The sequence below is a fragment of the Camelus dromedarius genome, chromosome 13 (assembly GCF_036321535.1).
Source record: "Camelus dromedarius isolate mCamDro1 chromosome 13, mCamDro1.pat, whole genome shotgun sequence".
NCBI lineage: Eukaryota > Metazoa > Chordata > Mammalia > Artiodactyla > Camelidae > Camelus > Camelus dromedarius.
In genome coordinates, this window is record NC_087448.1 from 65,185,877 (window position 1) to 65,201,808 (window position 15,932).

Below are 15,932 nucleotides of genomic sequence, written 5' to 3' on the forward strand. Positions count from 1 at the left end.
GTGTCTGTGTGCGTGCACACGTGTGTGTGTGTATGAAGCTCCAGGAGAAGAGGCCTCTAAACCTGCCTGGGCAATTCTAGAAGTGCTTCCAGAGGACAGAGAATTTGAGCTAAGGCTCGATGGATGGGAAGGATTTGGCCTGGTAGACAACTGGCCAGAGGGACTTCCAGGCAGAAGAAAGGTCATGAGCAAAGGCACTGAGCTGTGACAGAGCTGGGCGCCCTTGTGGAGGGCGGAGCATATGCAAACTGTGAGAGGTGGCTGTTGGTTTTGGAGGAACACAGGCTGCTTGTCATGTAGCGTGCAGGACGACTGTGACTCCCACCTTGGGTGGCACATGAGAGTGTGTACTGTGACTAGACTCAAGAAGCCAAGCCTTTTGGGAAGATGTATGCTCTAAAAAATGTAGAAAAGAATGTCAATTTATAGTCACCCCTGTTCACACCATTTTTAATCTAAAGGAACTCTCACTCCCCCAGGTGATTGCAGTATTAGGGAGAGGGTAAGAATTTATTTCTCAGTGCTTAAAACAATATATAAAATATATGAACTCTTCCCACTCTCTTTCCCTTCTCCCTTCCCTTCCTGGAAATTGCCATAAGATAGTACTTAAGGTGAATTAGTGTTGTGAAAAATTCAACTGGAAATAGTAAGTTCCAAAATTTAAAAATAGAGGAATATTCTATCTCTATAGAATATATAGCTATAAACTATAAAACATACACATATGTTAATATAACTATAAAATGTGTATCTATGACATGAATCTCTATATTTTTATACAACATTTATACAACATTTTATACAACATACATTTTTTTATTTTTTAGCCACGTGGCCCTTCAGTATATTTCCGCTTCCCGCCCGCTGCGTGGACCATGGCTTTCACGCATGTGTGTGCGCCTTCCCTGTTCCTGATGTAAAACACAGTCGCTGGATTTGGGGGCCCGGCCCCCACTGACTGGGAGGGTGTTCGGTGGGGATGGAGTGTCTGCATTTCTAACCTGTCTCTCACACAAGCCCCCAGGTGATGCTGACGCCCAGCAAGAGCTCTCTGAGTGGAGCCGCTCTGCACGCCACCACCTTCATCAAATGCAGCACAGAGAACACGAAGCCGTACATTACTTGCTGAGTTGAAAGGCGTTTTAAGAGGTTATCTAGACTAATCACAACTTTAAACTACGCTCCATGGCCTGGCTGGGCGTCTGCTCCAGTGAGGTGGTAAGTGGAAGCAGATGACTGCAGGTTCGGGCCCTGATACTCACAGAAACAGAAGTGGGTTGTTCTGGTTATTCCACTTTGTTAATCTTGGGTAAAAAGATGATCGCATGATACAATGTGAGACATATTATCGTACACAAAACAAAGGACACAATCTTCTAAACTACGAGCTCTCATGCCCTGTGACTAAAATTAAGCTTTTTTATGTCATCTTCAAGCTTTAATTGTCACCTCTCTGTATCCCCCATTATCAGACCTGTTTTTTTCTCATCAGCTTTATTGAGGAATAATTTAGGTACAAGAAACTGCATCCATCTCAAGTGTATACTATTTTAAACTTTGAAACGACTACATAATTTACTAATGACTTAATAATTTTAAATTATTCACCAATTCCAATAAAAATAGTTTTTAAAAATCCTACACAATTGGGAAATGCTGTGTGACCTTCAGAAAGAGCAAGACACAAATGTGACTTATGAATATGGAACATAGATACAACAGAAGGGTGACAGGGCCCACTAGGACGTTGGAATCATTTCTTGGGGGTGTGGGGGGGCCTCTGTCCTGGGCACCGAGGAAGAGGGAGAGGAAGCACCAGAGCTCAGGTACCCCAGAAACCTGGGGAACACACAGTCTAGAGAGCACTGGCTGTGAGAATGGAGTGAGGGGACAAATCTTTGTTAGCTTTTCATGACTCTCACTTACTTTTGGTTCCCAATGTCCCCACCTTGGTCCGAGACCTCATCACCTGCTATTTAAATTATTATTAAAAGCCATCCCACTTTCTCCTGGCTTCTGGTCTCTCTCCACGTGAACCTGCCTTGCATATAACTGTGTTTATGCCACTTCCGACTAACAAAACTTCAGGGATTCTCAGGGCAAAATCAAACCCTGCAGTCTGACATTTGAAGCCCTCAGCCATGCAGCCTGCCCCTGGAGCAGCTTGTCAACCCGTCTCACTGAAGTCCAAATACAGATCACCTGTCCCAGATGCACCGGTTTCATTTACTTGCCTTCACTTCCCTGGTGTCCCTCCTGTGGGGGCTACATGCTATTCTCTGTACTTTATGTGCATAGTGAAGGCTTCATTCCCTCCAAATTCCTTCTCTTCCATATTTTTGTAGCTACTATGGTCTGAACTGCTTACTTTATACACAATCATGAACTGCTTTGGATTTTTAATGAATGTTTCATGAGTGTATATTCTGTTTCTTAAATGCAGTATCAGCTGGTTGAGATCAGGGACCACCCAGTAGAATACATCCTGGGCTTTAAGATTGTATGTAGTAAGAAAAATAACACGCTAAATGTGTAATTCAATGGTGTGTTGAGACTTCCCATGCAAACACATCTAAGAATCTGAAAACGATCCTTTGTTAGACTATGTGTCTTTTTTTTTATTTTAAAGAGATGTGAAATATTTTTATAGGCGCTAAGGAAATACAAAGTGTGGTGATAATAATAGCAAATATTTATTGAGTTCTTACCATGTGTTGGACACTTTTCCAAGTGCTTTTCCATAGAGCAACTGCTTTAATTCTGCTGACAACCCACTAAGGCTGTTATCCCCATTACACAGCCAAGGAGACCAAAGCACAAAGAAGGGAAGTCATTGCCAAGGTCAGAGAGCTTGGGCCAGGCAGCTGGACCTGATGCCCAGTAGTTTAACCCCAGCCCGTATACTGCATCTCATTCATATAAGGAGCTTATGAAGTGTAAGCAATGTTGAGGAATAAGAAGCAGAAATGTAATTAGAGGCCAGAGGAAAAGATCTTGAAGACCACATCAAGGTTTATGCCTGAGAGATGGTGAGATCCATCTATATAATGAAGGTGCTGTGTTCTGACAAACTCTGGAGAAGGACCAGTTCGTTATCTGTCCAGTCTGTTTTTAGATCCTTTTTCTTATGTCATTGTAAAGAATATATAAAGTCTCTAATTTGATTACTCTGTGTATGATAGGTATGATCTTAATTATTATTATTTTTTTAGGATGTCCTACAACAGTCTGCACTTTGCTGAGTTTTTCATTAAAAAAAAAATCTCTTTTTTGGATTTAGCAAATGCTTAATCTTTTTCCACTTCAGTAGCTGGAAATTCTCCCTTGGGGGTCCTAAGCTCTTTGCATGTTTTTAGGTTGCCAGACTTCTACTGGCTCTCCAGGAAGCCAATTTCCTTCCTAAGCCCTGGAGAGTTGCCTTGCTCTATCCCAGGCACCCTCACTGCCTCACAATAAAATGCTGCCTAATTACTGCCTTTGTGGGGTCCCCGAGGCCCGAGCATTTGTCTCCAGGCCATCGCTGTGGTCTATAAACTCTGCTCAGATGAGAGATAAACCTCTTCATGATTTAGATCTCCAGGTCTTGTAACAGGGATTTACTCCAACCAAATTGTTTCCAGTCTTGTGAGAGAAGTGATCTTATGAGACAATATAAGTCATCCCAAGATAATTTCTAACGGGACCACTTTAAGGGAATGTCCCTTTCTAAAAATCTGGTGCCTGGATCTAAGGATGCCCCCAAAATCAAATCCTTTGACGTATTTTGTTTCTCCATTTCTGGAATGAGCAGGGAATTCAGAAGTGAATAGATGAGGAAGTGTTATCCATCTCTGATGAAGACACAAAGTCAAAGGTCTAATTGCAGTAATACTCTGGATTTTTGCTGGATATTTTCTTCCAATAATGGAAATTTCTTTAAGAAATTTGAGCCAAACAACTAAACCGATGTTTTTACCAAAAGCTAAATATTTTTAACAGATATGAAATATATCACATTTGTAAAGTAAATTTGTGCTTACTTGGTTAACCCTAAAATGAAACACATAGAACTTGTTAATTTGCAAGTGCATTGGAATTGAATGGAAGAAGCTAACATTAAATAATGCACGATTATTTACTTATTATCAGTGGGAAAAATGATAGGGCTGGCCATTTGTAGAAGACGTGCTTATCTGAGATTTCTTGTTTAATAGATGTGTTCAAGTTTCAGATCCCTGTGACATAGGGGAGTTACTGTGGAATGTTCTTGAGAAGCAGATCTTAGCAGAGGAGCAGTGACGAGGTGCAGGGCCCTGATGGCTCAGGCGTCTCCTGTGTGTTCAGCACCTTTCCCACCACATGCACATGGCCCATGTTGCCTACCTGTGCGATGGTGGGACTTTAGGATCTTTGTGGTCCAAGGTCCAAGTCCTGGATCTCTTTCCCAAGCGACCGCAGACACCCACAGCTTGTGTGCTTCCGTCTCTGGAACAGATAGATGGACTCGCAGGCTACACAGCAGCGGGTCCCAACCTAGCTGCAAAGCAGAATCACTTGGAGAACTTCAGGGAATACTGATACCCAGGACCTTCCTACCCTCAGATTAAAATTGTAATTGGCTGTCCATCAACAGATGACTGGATAAAGAAGATGTGGTATATATGTGCAATGGAATACTACTCAGCCATAAAAAAGAATAAAATAATGCCATTTGCAGCAACATAGGTGGACATGGAGATTGTCATTCTAAATGAAGTAATCCATAAAGAGAAGGAGAAATGCCATATGATATCACTCATATGTGGAATCTTAAAAAAAAAAGGACACAAATGATCTACATATTATTTATAACTTACATGACTGATTTCTTGAATATATGCAAGCACATTTGATTGTCCTTTGTAATTATTGTGTTCTGTTGATTCTTATTTTGTGGTTGACTTTGTTCCTTTAATAACTATGTAAATTTAAAAAACTAAAGCTCTTAACTGTTCTTAGAAACAATGAATAGTGCATATATGTAAATTTTAAAAAATACATGCAGTATATTATATATATGTACTTATATGCAATATGTTGTATATGTGCAGTCAAACTAACATTTCTACCTAATAAAACTAAAAAATGAAAAACAAATTTAATTGGCCACAGTGTGGGGCCTAGACATCTGTAGAGTTCAAGGTCTCCAGGTGATGCTGATCACTTCTCTGAAGTCACTAGAAGAAAGAACCTCCCGCTTCACTGGCCAGCCGCTGGTATACCTGTAGAGGGGGCAGCAACAGGGCTGCTATACAAGCAATAAGATGCTGGAGAATTATCAAAAAGCTGCAGTGAAGGGCCCTGTAGAAGTAAAAACTATATCACAAGTATTCCTCTCATTTTGTTAGAAGAGTTTGCTAAGACCTGACACCCATGTATTGCCCTCCCAGCTATAAAGCACTTTTACAAAAACCCCCAGCTTTGACCCCGTAAAAGGACCCTGTGAGGCACACAGGGAAGGTAGCATTATGTACATTTTTTTTTTTTACAGGTGAGGAAATGAAGCTCAGAAAGGCTGAATGACACGTCCAAGTTCACACAGCTAAGCAGCTAGCAGTGTTGATGTTAGAATCCAGGTTTCTGATTTTTTTCCCTTGTAATAAGTAGTACTATTATGAATTAAAATCCTGGATGGTCTCTTGTAGATTATAAAACTCAGGACAAATATAAGCTGCTGCTATTGTTATTACGCAGAGGGAAAAAGCAGTGGTTTGAGAGAGGTCAGGTTGTTTATAACGCTGTTTTCTTGCCCTTGAGATTTAAAACTATCTGAAAAGTATAAGTTGTTACCCCACAACATTTCATTCTTTCCAACATAGTCTGCATATATTTTTGGCCTGGTTGATTCATTTACCAGCTGGGATTGCAGAACTGACCAGAGCAGCCTGGGTTTCCCAGGGTCAAAGGAGTGGATTCGCATTTTGGATTCACCTGTCCCTTCCAGCTGCGTGTCTGAATTTCCTGGCTCCCCATGGCATCTGAGGCAGCTGCTGTGTGTCCTTCACCACTTAAAACCTGTAACATGTCATATTCCCTCATCTGGGCTCCCTGGTCCTGTTTTGTTTTGTTTTGTTTTGTTTTGTTTTGTTTTGTTTTGTTTTGTTTTGTTTTAGATTCCACATGTGAGTGAAATCATGCAGTATTTGGATTTCTCTGTGTGACTTAATTCACTGGGCACAATATCTTCAGGGTCCATCCATGTTGTCATGAATGGCAAGATTTCATTCCTTTTGATGGGTGAGTAGTATTCACATCTTCTTTATTCATTCATCCATTGATGGACACTTAGGTTGTTTCCATGTCTAGGCAATTGTGAATCATGCTGCAGGGAACATGGGGGTGCAGATGTCTTTTGTAATTAGTGTTTTCCTTTTCTTTGGATAACTACCCAGAAGTGGACTAGCTGGATCATATGGTAGTTCTGTTCTTAGTTTTTTGAGGAATCTCTATACTGTTTCCCACAGTGGCTGCACCCATTTACCTTCCCACCAACAGTGCACGAGGGCTCCCTTTTCTCCACATCCTCGCCCACATTTGTTATTTGTGTTCCTTTTGATGATAGCCATTCTGACAGGTGTGAGGGGGCCCCTGGGCCTATTTGGAGGGCCCTGAATTAGGCATGTGGGTATTTGATCACAATCACTTGAACAGCTCTGTTTTTACTCAACACTGGGTTTTGCTGTTGGAAAGTAGACCCGGGTTAGGAGAGAGATGTCTGAGGTTTCCCTCGTAAGAGATGAAAATAAGGAATCAGTTAAGGAAAGGGATCAAAGAAACGACTTCCTTCAACCCCGCTTTCATCATTCAGTGCACTGTCACTGAGATATCTGATGGCACTTTGTTGTAAAGACACTTCTTATTTATAAATACAGGTCATTTTATACTTTTTTAAAAAAAATTTATCACTGTCAAGTTCCACTATTTTTTTTCATAACTCTTCCAGCACCATAACTCTACATTCAATAGATTTTCAATAAATGTTGGCAGGAACTTCTTTCTCTATGACATTCATTCCTTTCTTTATTCATGTAAGAAACATGTATTGAGCTTTGACTTGATGTCAAGCACGATACAAGAGCTGGGATAAACAGCCAAGAGGACATGGTTCTCATTTTGAAGGAACGGATTGTTTAGTGGGGAAGCAGAAAGGCTATGCTGGTGGGAGGCACCAGGAAGGGGACTGGGGGCCAGGAAATGGGTTCCAGAGGGGACGTGTAAGCTGATTCTGGGAGGACAAGAGGAGCTGGGAGGTAGATGGACAGTGGGGTGGGGAAGGTGGTGACAGGCAAAGGAAGGAGGTATACAGGCACAGAGGTAAGGGAGCACGAGGAGGTCGGAGGGCCTAGAGCTAGTAAAAGCAAGCACCACCAGTCCCCACTATATATATCATATGTACCCCGGACTATATTCAGTAGCCCAGTGTTTTCCCATATTCCTTAGTCATTTGTGAATTAAAAGTCAAAGAAATAGAGTAGGTAGTATCAGAGAGTATGATATGTAGCAAGGGCGAGTTTTGTTCCATGAAATTTATGTTTCAGTTATAGATGTGTGTGTGTGTGCATATAAATGGATGTTTGTACTGAGTACAGGGTTTAATGGTAAATTATATTTGGGATACTCTGTTGTAGGCTGGACATGCAACTGACCAGTTTTCACCCAGAGGAGTGACATGATTAGTTTTGCATTTTAGACCAGTTATTCTGGCTATACAGTACGTGCAAAGGATTTGAGTGGTTGGAATGCAGCCTAGTGGCCAGTGCAGGAGCAGCTATCTTGTACCATGAGGTAAGAGCTGCGTGTCGTGAATGGCAGATCAATGAGACAGAAGGAGCATGGGTCCCTGATGATTATGGAGCTGCCATAACAGCTCTGTACTGCCTGTCCAGACTTCTAAATGAAAGAAATAAATGTCTAGCCCTGTTTAGCCCGCTATTATTTGGGTCTGTAATGGCAGGCTAATGAGTATCCTTAACTACTATACCTGCCTGTGGCAAATGGAGCCTAAGATGACCTGTAATGGTCCCCACCTCTTAGTATTCACATTTCCCCTGAGTATGGGTGGGAAAGTATGACTTGCTTCTAATCAACAGAATATGCAAAGAATGACATTTCCATGAACAGATCACTAAAGATTCTGACTTACATTCTGTTAGCACATCTTACCTTTGCTGGCTTTGATGAAGCAAGTTGGCACGTTATGAGCTGCTCTACGAAGAGGCTCAGATAGCAGAGAACTGAAGAGAGGAGCTGGCCGAGAGCCAGCAAGGAACTAAGGCCCCTAGTTCAGCTCCCTGCAAAGACCTGAATCCTGCCAACAACCATGTGAGCCTGGAAGAGGGTCTTTCCCCAGTCAGGCTTCCAGATGAGACTCTAGCCCTGGCCTACATCCTGATTGCAGCCTTGGGAGGACACCCTGAAGTTGACAACTCTGCTAAATTGAGCCTGGATTCCTGACCCACAGAAACTGAGACAATAAATGTGTGCTGTCCCGAGCCCATGAGATCGTGGTAATTTGTTACACAGCAATAGATAACTAATACATTGTGTAATTTATATTCGACTTCCTCTGCTTCCTTGGTTGCAGCCCCATATTCCTGACTGACAGCACTCATCCAGTGATACCCATTTCAAACCCCAGTACACCTTCATACTTCCACACTTACCAGACCAGCAAAAATAAAAATGCTGGATAATTCCAAGATAGGTAAGTAGGAAGGCTTGCACTTGTGAGGGTAAGTGGATACAACTGCTTTAGAAGACAGTTGGAAAGGTCTGGGAAAGTTGAAGATGAACATGCTTTCTTATCTACTATTCTACTCCTTGGCATAAGCCCTATAAAAACTTGTGTGCACACACACAAGGTACTATCCAAGAATGTTCACTGTACAATTTTTAGTATTAGTGAAGTACCAGGAGTCAGGGGCTGCTGTAACAAATACTTAAAAATGTGCAAGTGGCTTTGGAACTGGGTGATGGGTAGAGGCTGGAAGAGTTTTGACGTAAAAAGCCAACATTGCTGTGACTAGACCATTAGGGCTGATTCTGGTGAGAGCTGGAGAGGAAGCCTCAATCTTCTCAAGTAATCCTGGGCAGAATGTTGGTAGAAATAGGGATGGAGAAAGCCATTTTGATGAAGTTTTAGCCAAAAGTGAGAAAAATTTTATTGGACAATGGAGGAAAGACTATCCTTTTTATAAAGTGACCAAGAACCGAACTGTGTACCAATGTAATGGTATGTATTTAGGGGTGGGCCTTTGGGAGCAGATTAGGTCATGAAGGTGGAGCCCTTGTGAATGGGATTATTGCTCTTCTAAAAGGGACCCGAGAGTCCCCTCTCCCCTTCTGTCATGTCGGCACACAGCAGGAAGCCAGCTGTGCATGACTAGCAATCTGACACTGAATCTACTGGCTCCCAGCTCCCAGAACTGTGAGAAATGAGTTTCTGTTGTCTATCAGCCATTCAGTCTATGTTTTTTGGTACAGCAGCCTGAATGCACTAAGACATTAAAGTTAGTAATAACCTAAATATCCGTCAATAGAAAATGGACAAACTGTATTATATTGTTACAGCAATTAAAATGAATGGACTAACTTTACATTTGTAAACATGGATCAACCTCAGAAACACAATGCTGAACACAAAAAGGCAATTTCAAGAAAGTGCAGTATAATAGCATTTATATAAAGCTTGAAAACATGTAAAACAATATTATATAACTCAGAGGTATATAGTAAGAGTGAACAACATGCATCTGAAAAATAATCCAAATCAAGATCAGGATGTGGTGGGGACCAGGTGTTTTCATTGTGGTGGCTGTTATGCAATTCTATAATTTTCATGTGTGTTTCAAATGTTAAACAGAACAAAACGAAACTGAAATGCTTGTCTGTCATGAAGGCATGAATCCTGGCACAGATCGAGAAGGAAGACACGTGACAGAACTCAGGTTAATGCTGTCCTTCTTCGTTTCACTGTAACTTCACTTTCAGACAGTGAGAACATTCCTGGCGAGCTGGGGGGAAAAGGGTCAGAGATAAGGTTGTATAAGAATTCCTTATTACAGCTCTCAGGGTTTTCTGGAAACGTCAAATTCGAGGTGAGGTTTGAGAAAGCAGGGAGGCAGGCAGCGTGGTGAACACAGCAGAGGATACCAAGGAGTACGGGGTGAGGAACAGTTTGCTTGAAGAGGTAACCCTCTGGGAAGATGCATGCAGCCAGTATTTATGATTTTGTATCACTTATGCCCATAAATCACAAAGAAGACCTAAAATGTAGCAGAAAAAAGAAATGAAAAAAGGAAATGGAATTCACCGCCCCCCCCATCCCATCACTTTCCATTCTGTAGTCAAAGTAGAACAGGACACAGAAAAGTAGCGGGGACAAAGGGATTATGGGAGGGTCCCTCCTGAGTGGCTGGTATCTTCTTATAATGGGAAGGGACATGGGATCCCAGCTGCACGAGCTCCTTTTTTCATTCAGACTTGAAAAGTTTTGTGGCTGGGGCTGCTTGGCACTACACTGCCTTCTAAGAATAGAAAACCTGATCACAAGCTGCTTTTCCTCTGTGACACGCCACCTACATTATAACATGCTTCGGTGGCTGCATCAGAAGGTGACGTGCTTTTCAAGTCACTAGAAGATATTCTGCTTGTCACAAACGAGGTAACTTTTGCCAACATTTTCGAGTTACACACATCTGGTTACATATCCCTCTACTAAGTGGAAGGTCCTACAACAGGTACGTGAAAGGAGCGTTGCTAACCTGTTAGCATCTTGTGGAGTTTCCATGATGACTTACTGCGATACTCAGCGAAATACCATTACTCCAGCTCTCACAGGGGACTATGTGTTCATTCACTGAGTTACGTACCCACAACACTCCAGGGTGTTACAAATCTCCTCAACAGCCCCGAATCCTGGCTTTTCTGTTCATACTTCTAAATTAGCATAAAGAAATACAAAATCACCAGCAAGGAGAATCCCCATAGGATACTGCCAAGAGGTTTTGTGTTTATTTTGGCACACATAGAAATATTATGAATCTCTAAAATGTGGAGGAGTTCTTTTCATTAGGAATATGCGATTAAGTGAGGCTGGCCTAGAATAGTTCTGGACTTTAAAGAAAGTTTCACTTCTAATGGGAGCCCTGAAGCAGAAGTATAGTTTATAAATAAAACAGCAGAAGCCTCATCTTGGCTGGGTAAGGCAGAAAGATAGGAATATGGTTCTTCACTTCCTTCTCTTGTTTATTAGCCTCCTAGTACCTTTACGAAAAGGCAGCATCAGAGATCCCAAATTGCCACCCTGCAAACCTATCTTTTTAATCCTTTCCTTCTACTTGGCAAATTCCAGTTCATCTCATGAGGGCTCTGGTATCACCTTTTGCTTTTTTCATCATTAACTTTTTGCTTCTTCCCACTTGCCAAGAAGGGGTGGAAGGATAGCAAATTAAAAAGCTGGGTTTCCACATTCTGAGTGAGGTCAGATTCCAGATGAAGCTTGGGGTTCCGGCCAAACTCTGGGAGAACACCGCAGGCTCACGGCAGTGAGGCTTTGGGGGCTGGGCTAGGCCTGGGGTCCAACGTGGACACCTGCTGTGGCAGAACTGGGTCTTTGCTCTTTGCAGACCTGAAATGCAGGTGCCTCTGCCTGTTAGGAGTGACCCCTTGGCATGCAGGGCTTCTGCCTGTTTATTTAAGAACTCCCACTCCACTAAGGTAGAGTCTCTTGAAACTTTTGGACTGACGTTCACAGTAGGAAATATATTTTACTTCACAATCCAAATTTGTCAGTGTTCTTTAGGCAGGAAACATGAAGCTGGAGTAAGGATTTCAACAGAGAGAATTGAGCATAGGGAACTGACTAACCATGTTCGAGGACTGAAAAAATGAAAAAGGAACACAGAAGTAAAACATACGTATTAAGTGCAAAAAGCAGCTGCCACCTTTGGGGCTGGAGATCAGAGTGGAGAGGAGGTTGGGATTATCAGAACCCTGCAAGGATGCAGTGGCTGCAAGTATGGATGCCGAGGGGCTGGGGCCCAGACTTCCCAAGTGGGGTGCTGCCTGGCTGATACTGGTAAGCCTGGGGTGGGGGGAGAGGAGGCATGGTGAGGCTGGTTCTGGACATGTAATAAGAGCCTGGAAACAGGAGACACTGCTACCAGGCTAGAGGGCCATTGCTGGGGTGATGCTGACAGCAGTGAGCAACCCGTTCCCTCTCCTCCAGCACCTGCTCTTCCTCCAGGGCTGCCCCGCCGTAGCCAGACGACAGGGGAGAAATGTGCTTTGTACAGTCCCAGCACCAGCGACACAAAGCAGGAGAGGGTAGGTTTGAACTGAAAGACCATAGCTCAGTAACCACCTCACAACACTACCAGAATAAGCACACACCCCACACTGAATCTTCTATTGCTTTCTTTTCTATTTTACCTTACCCCACTCTTCCTTACACAAGCACACTTTAAATATTAAAAAGCTGATGGGACCCACTTAATTCTGCTCTAGGACATCTTCGGGGTAATGATGACTTTGAGCATTGGAATTCAGTGCCACTGTCTCCAGAACTCCTTCCATACCAAAAGTGACTTAAAGGAATTGCCTCCCAAGGTACCTCTCCACCGAACACTTATGGGGGGCACCTTTCCACGGGATTCAGGGATGTATTAAGAGGCTGCAAGTGTCCGGTATAGCACTAGAAGGGGAAGGGCTAGGGGATAGGAGGGTTCACTGATCAAAAATACTTATGCGTCTGTATTACATAAAATGTATTACAAAGATGTTTGGGAGAACACCCAGAAATGCATGTCAGAGGAGCTTGAAATCTAGTGAGGAGAAAAGACAAAATCCAATGAGTCAGCAACAGGTGAACTGTCCCCGGACAGGATGGTTAGTTGTCGGGTGGGTGATAGAGATGGGAGATATTGTGAGTTCGGAGCAGGGTGACAGGATTGTGAGCAAGAATGATCTGGAAAGGTTTCACGTAAAGGCCTGTGTTAGTTTTTACGGACTAGGTGGGATCGAGGGGCAGGGCACAGCATTCCAGGTGAAGGGGTCATTAGGGGCAAGAGACCCAGGTACAGAAGCCCCTGCGCAGCGTGCGGTGCTGGAACTTGGGGGTCAGGACCAATAAGGGGGGGGGTCAGGACCACTAAGGGAAAGCTCAGCATCGACCAGGGCTGAGGGGAGACCTTGCAAATGGGGAACAGCTATCGACTGAACGCCGGGAACACCTCCCTGGTCAGGAGGGCGATGGCTCCTGACCATATTGCCTGCGTGTATGGATTAATCTGTTATTACGTTCAGCCCCATCTTCTGAATTTGCACAGTGTGTTTAACTATCACTTGAACTGGTACAGAGCATCCAGTGAAAACACCCAACTAAAGTTGATGGGTAGTCCCCATGGTTTCCCAGCCATCCAGAGCCGGGCCGGGCTTTTTCAGGCTGCGCTTCCCTGGCTCACGGTCTTCTGGTGCATGACGGATTTCCTACAGCTTACTCCAAAGCAGCTGTTTCCTTTCCTGCTGTCATCCATTCTCCTCAAGGGGCTTGTCCTGCTTGGTCGATGCCCTGGGCTCCTGACTATAGAAAGCAAGGAGGGTTATGAGTTGGGCCTGGTGTTTGAAGACCTCTTCATGGCTGTTTAGGCTGCTCTGTGACCCCAGCCAGCTGCCTTGCAAACGCAAGTGACTGTTAACAAGGGAAACCAGATGTGGGATGGATGGATCGGGTGAACCTGTCACCCTGACTAAACATGTGTTCAGCCGGGAGCAGATCAGTATTATCTTCCCAAGGAGTAAAGGAGAATCTATTTATAGCCTTATTACATATGCAGACTTGTGACCAAATTGCTAGAGGTGACAGGTCCGGGTGTTGCTTCTGTGAGGATTACTTCAGGTTTTGTTCTGGATTTTCTTGTTTGAATGCTGTCATTTCTTCTGCACAATATAAGCTACAGTCATGTAGATGTTGGGTTCTTTTTTTTCTTGCAGACATCAGATTCCAGCTACTATCACCTGCTTCCTCACTTACACTAAGTAGTTTTCATAAGGGAACCTCCTCTGTAGGTAGCCTGGACGTATCATGTGCAGAAGCAGCTTGATTCCTACTGAGTAACTATATTCTGGGCTGAATCAAGCAGAATATGCAGATATACTCTGGGGTGAAGACTATTATTTTAATATCTGGCACTGCAGTTCCTCTTGGCAGGTACTTTCTGTGTGTATGAAAATACTTTGATAAACAGTTTAGGAACAGAAAGTGGCCCTGACGTATAGATTAGGAGATGGAGGTAGGTACTATGTAAGGAGAGAAAAGAGGACAGGAGAGGTGGGACCAGAGAGATACTGGAGATGGGAAGTTGCATTTAATTCTAAAAGAGAATGGGATCAGTAGATACCAAAGCCATTGGGATACTGAAGGACCTTTAAGAGCAGGGAATTATAATTTTAGGTTATTTGCATCCTTCATTTAAAACCCCTCAGTTGCCCCAAACCTTTGAGAGTTTGCTATACAAACAACCAAAGAAAAGGGTTTGATTTCTACCTTGTGTGCCAGCAGGAGAGAAGAGAGTTTCAGGAGGGGAGATGTGAGGGAGTCTAAGTGTACAAAGAAAGCAAGAACTCAGGGGCAGAAGTGCCCTTAAGGTTGTGAACCCCCAGGGAATATGCAATCTTGGAGAGAACACTGGTCTTCCACTGGAGTTAGTCAATTTTAACAAAATCTCTGTGGGCAAGGTGACCTCGACTGAAAACTGGACGACAGACACAGCAGCTTGTTATTTTCAATCGTAATTTCTTGAGAGGCATTTATTACTAGAAAAGGACAGGGTCAGTAATCCCTCCTTCCTCCCCCATTTACCTAAATCCTTAGGCCTCGTTTTCCTCATCTGCATATTCTGGAGACTGGACTTAAAAAATGTCTATGGTCTCTCTTAGAGTCTACAGCTCTAATAATAATAGCTAATATTTTCATGTTCTTTTTAAAGATAAATTTACATACAGTGAAATGCACAAATCTTGAGAAGCATTTCAAGAGTTTTGACAAAGGCATATGCCTCTGTAACCTAACCCCTAAGCAAGGTAGTTTATCACTACAGAAAAACTCCCTCTTCAGTCAAATGACACCTTCACCTCCAGCCTCCCACTCTTCTAATTCTTACCACGATGGATTAAAGAACCAATATTTAAGTTAGTGTTAAATGCCAGGCTTTGGTTTAGAACACTGTATCATTATCAATGCTTTTATTTCTCATAAGCTCTGTGACATAACTATTATCTCCATTTTGCAGATTAAAGTTGAGCATCACAGCGGGTAAATCGCCCCAGGTTATGGGCTACCAAGAGTAGCGGCACGCCTAGAGCTGTAAGAAGTGGGTTTTAGAAGCCCGTGCTTATAACCTCAGTTTAGACTATACTGAATCTCTGAGACAAGTCATGGCGAGTTCACAAACGATTATTTAAGAAGTATTACAGGTCAAAATTCATTTGAAATCAATGCCATTTTAAAAGCAGTTTACATTTAAATTATATCTACTAAACGATTCGGTTTCTATCCTATTCAGAAAATGGCAGGAAAGAGGTGTGAAAGATTGCAAATTCGGTTTTACTGGTGAACCCCTCCTCCCCCCGAAAGAGGTGGCTAAGGTTCCAAACGCGCCATCCGGCCGGGCCAGCGGGGGATGCCTGGATCGGCGGCGGGGGAGGGGCTGGACCAGCGACCTTTAAAGAGCGGGCGCCGCTCCTTCCTCTGACGCCACCAGCATCCTCTCGGAATAGAGCAGGCATCGACGCGCTGCGCCTAGAGAACGGGCACGCGTCCTGCCACGGGGATTGGCCGCTGCAGCGCAGGGCTCATCGGCACTACCGGGGCTCAATTAGTCATCCGTCCTCCTCAATGTCACCGTCTGCCT

General features: G+C 43.4%; 1 long non-coding RNA gene across 9 annotated transcripts in view; it reads left to right on the plus strand.

The window, feature by feature from the left end:
- Positions 1 to 8,513, plus strand: part of LOC105086592 (uncharacterized) — a 99,973-nt gene extending 91,460 nt beyond the window's left edge. For 7 of the 9 annotated variants that reach the window (XR_010383677.1, XR_010383676.1, XR_010383674.1 and 4 more), the window contains 4 exons: positions 1,021 to 1,221; positions 6,135 to 6,258; positions 7,650 to 7,806; positions 8,175 to 8,513. This is a non-coding gene — a long non-coding RNA (uncharacterized LOC105086592). Of the gene's footprint in view, positions 1 to 1,020; positions 1,222 to 5,512; positions 6,259 to 7,649; positions 7,807 to 8,174 lie in introns of all 9 variants that reach the window. The other 2 variants (XR_010383675.1, XR_010383682.1) reach the window with 2 other exon arrangements.
- Positions 8,514 to 15,932: the final 7,419 nt, after the last annotated feature.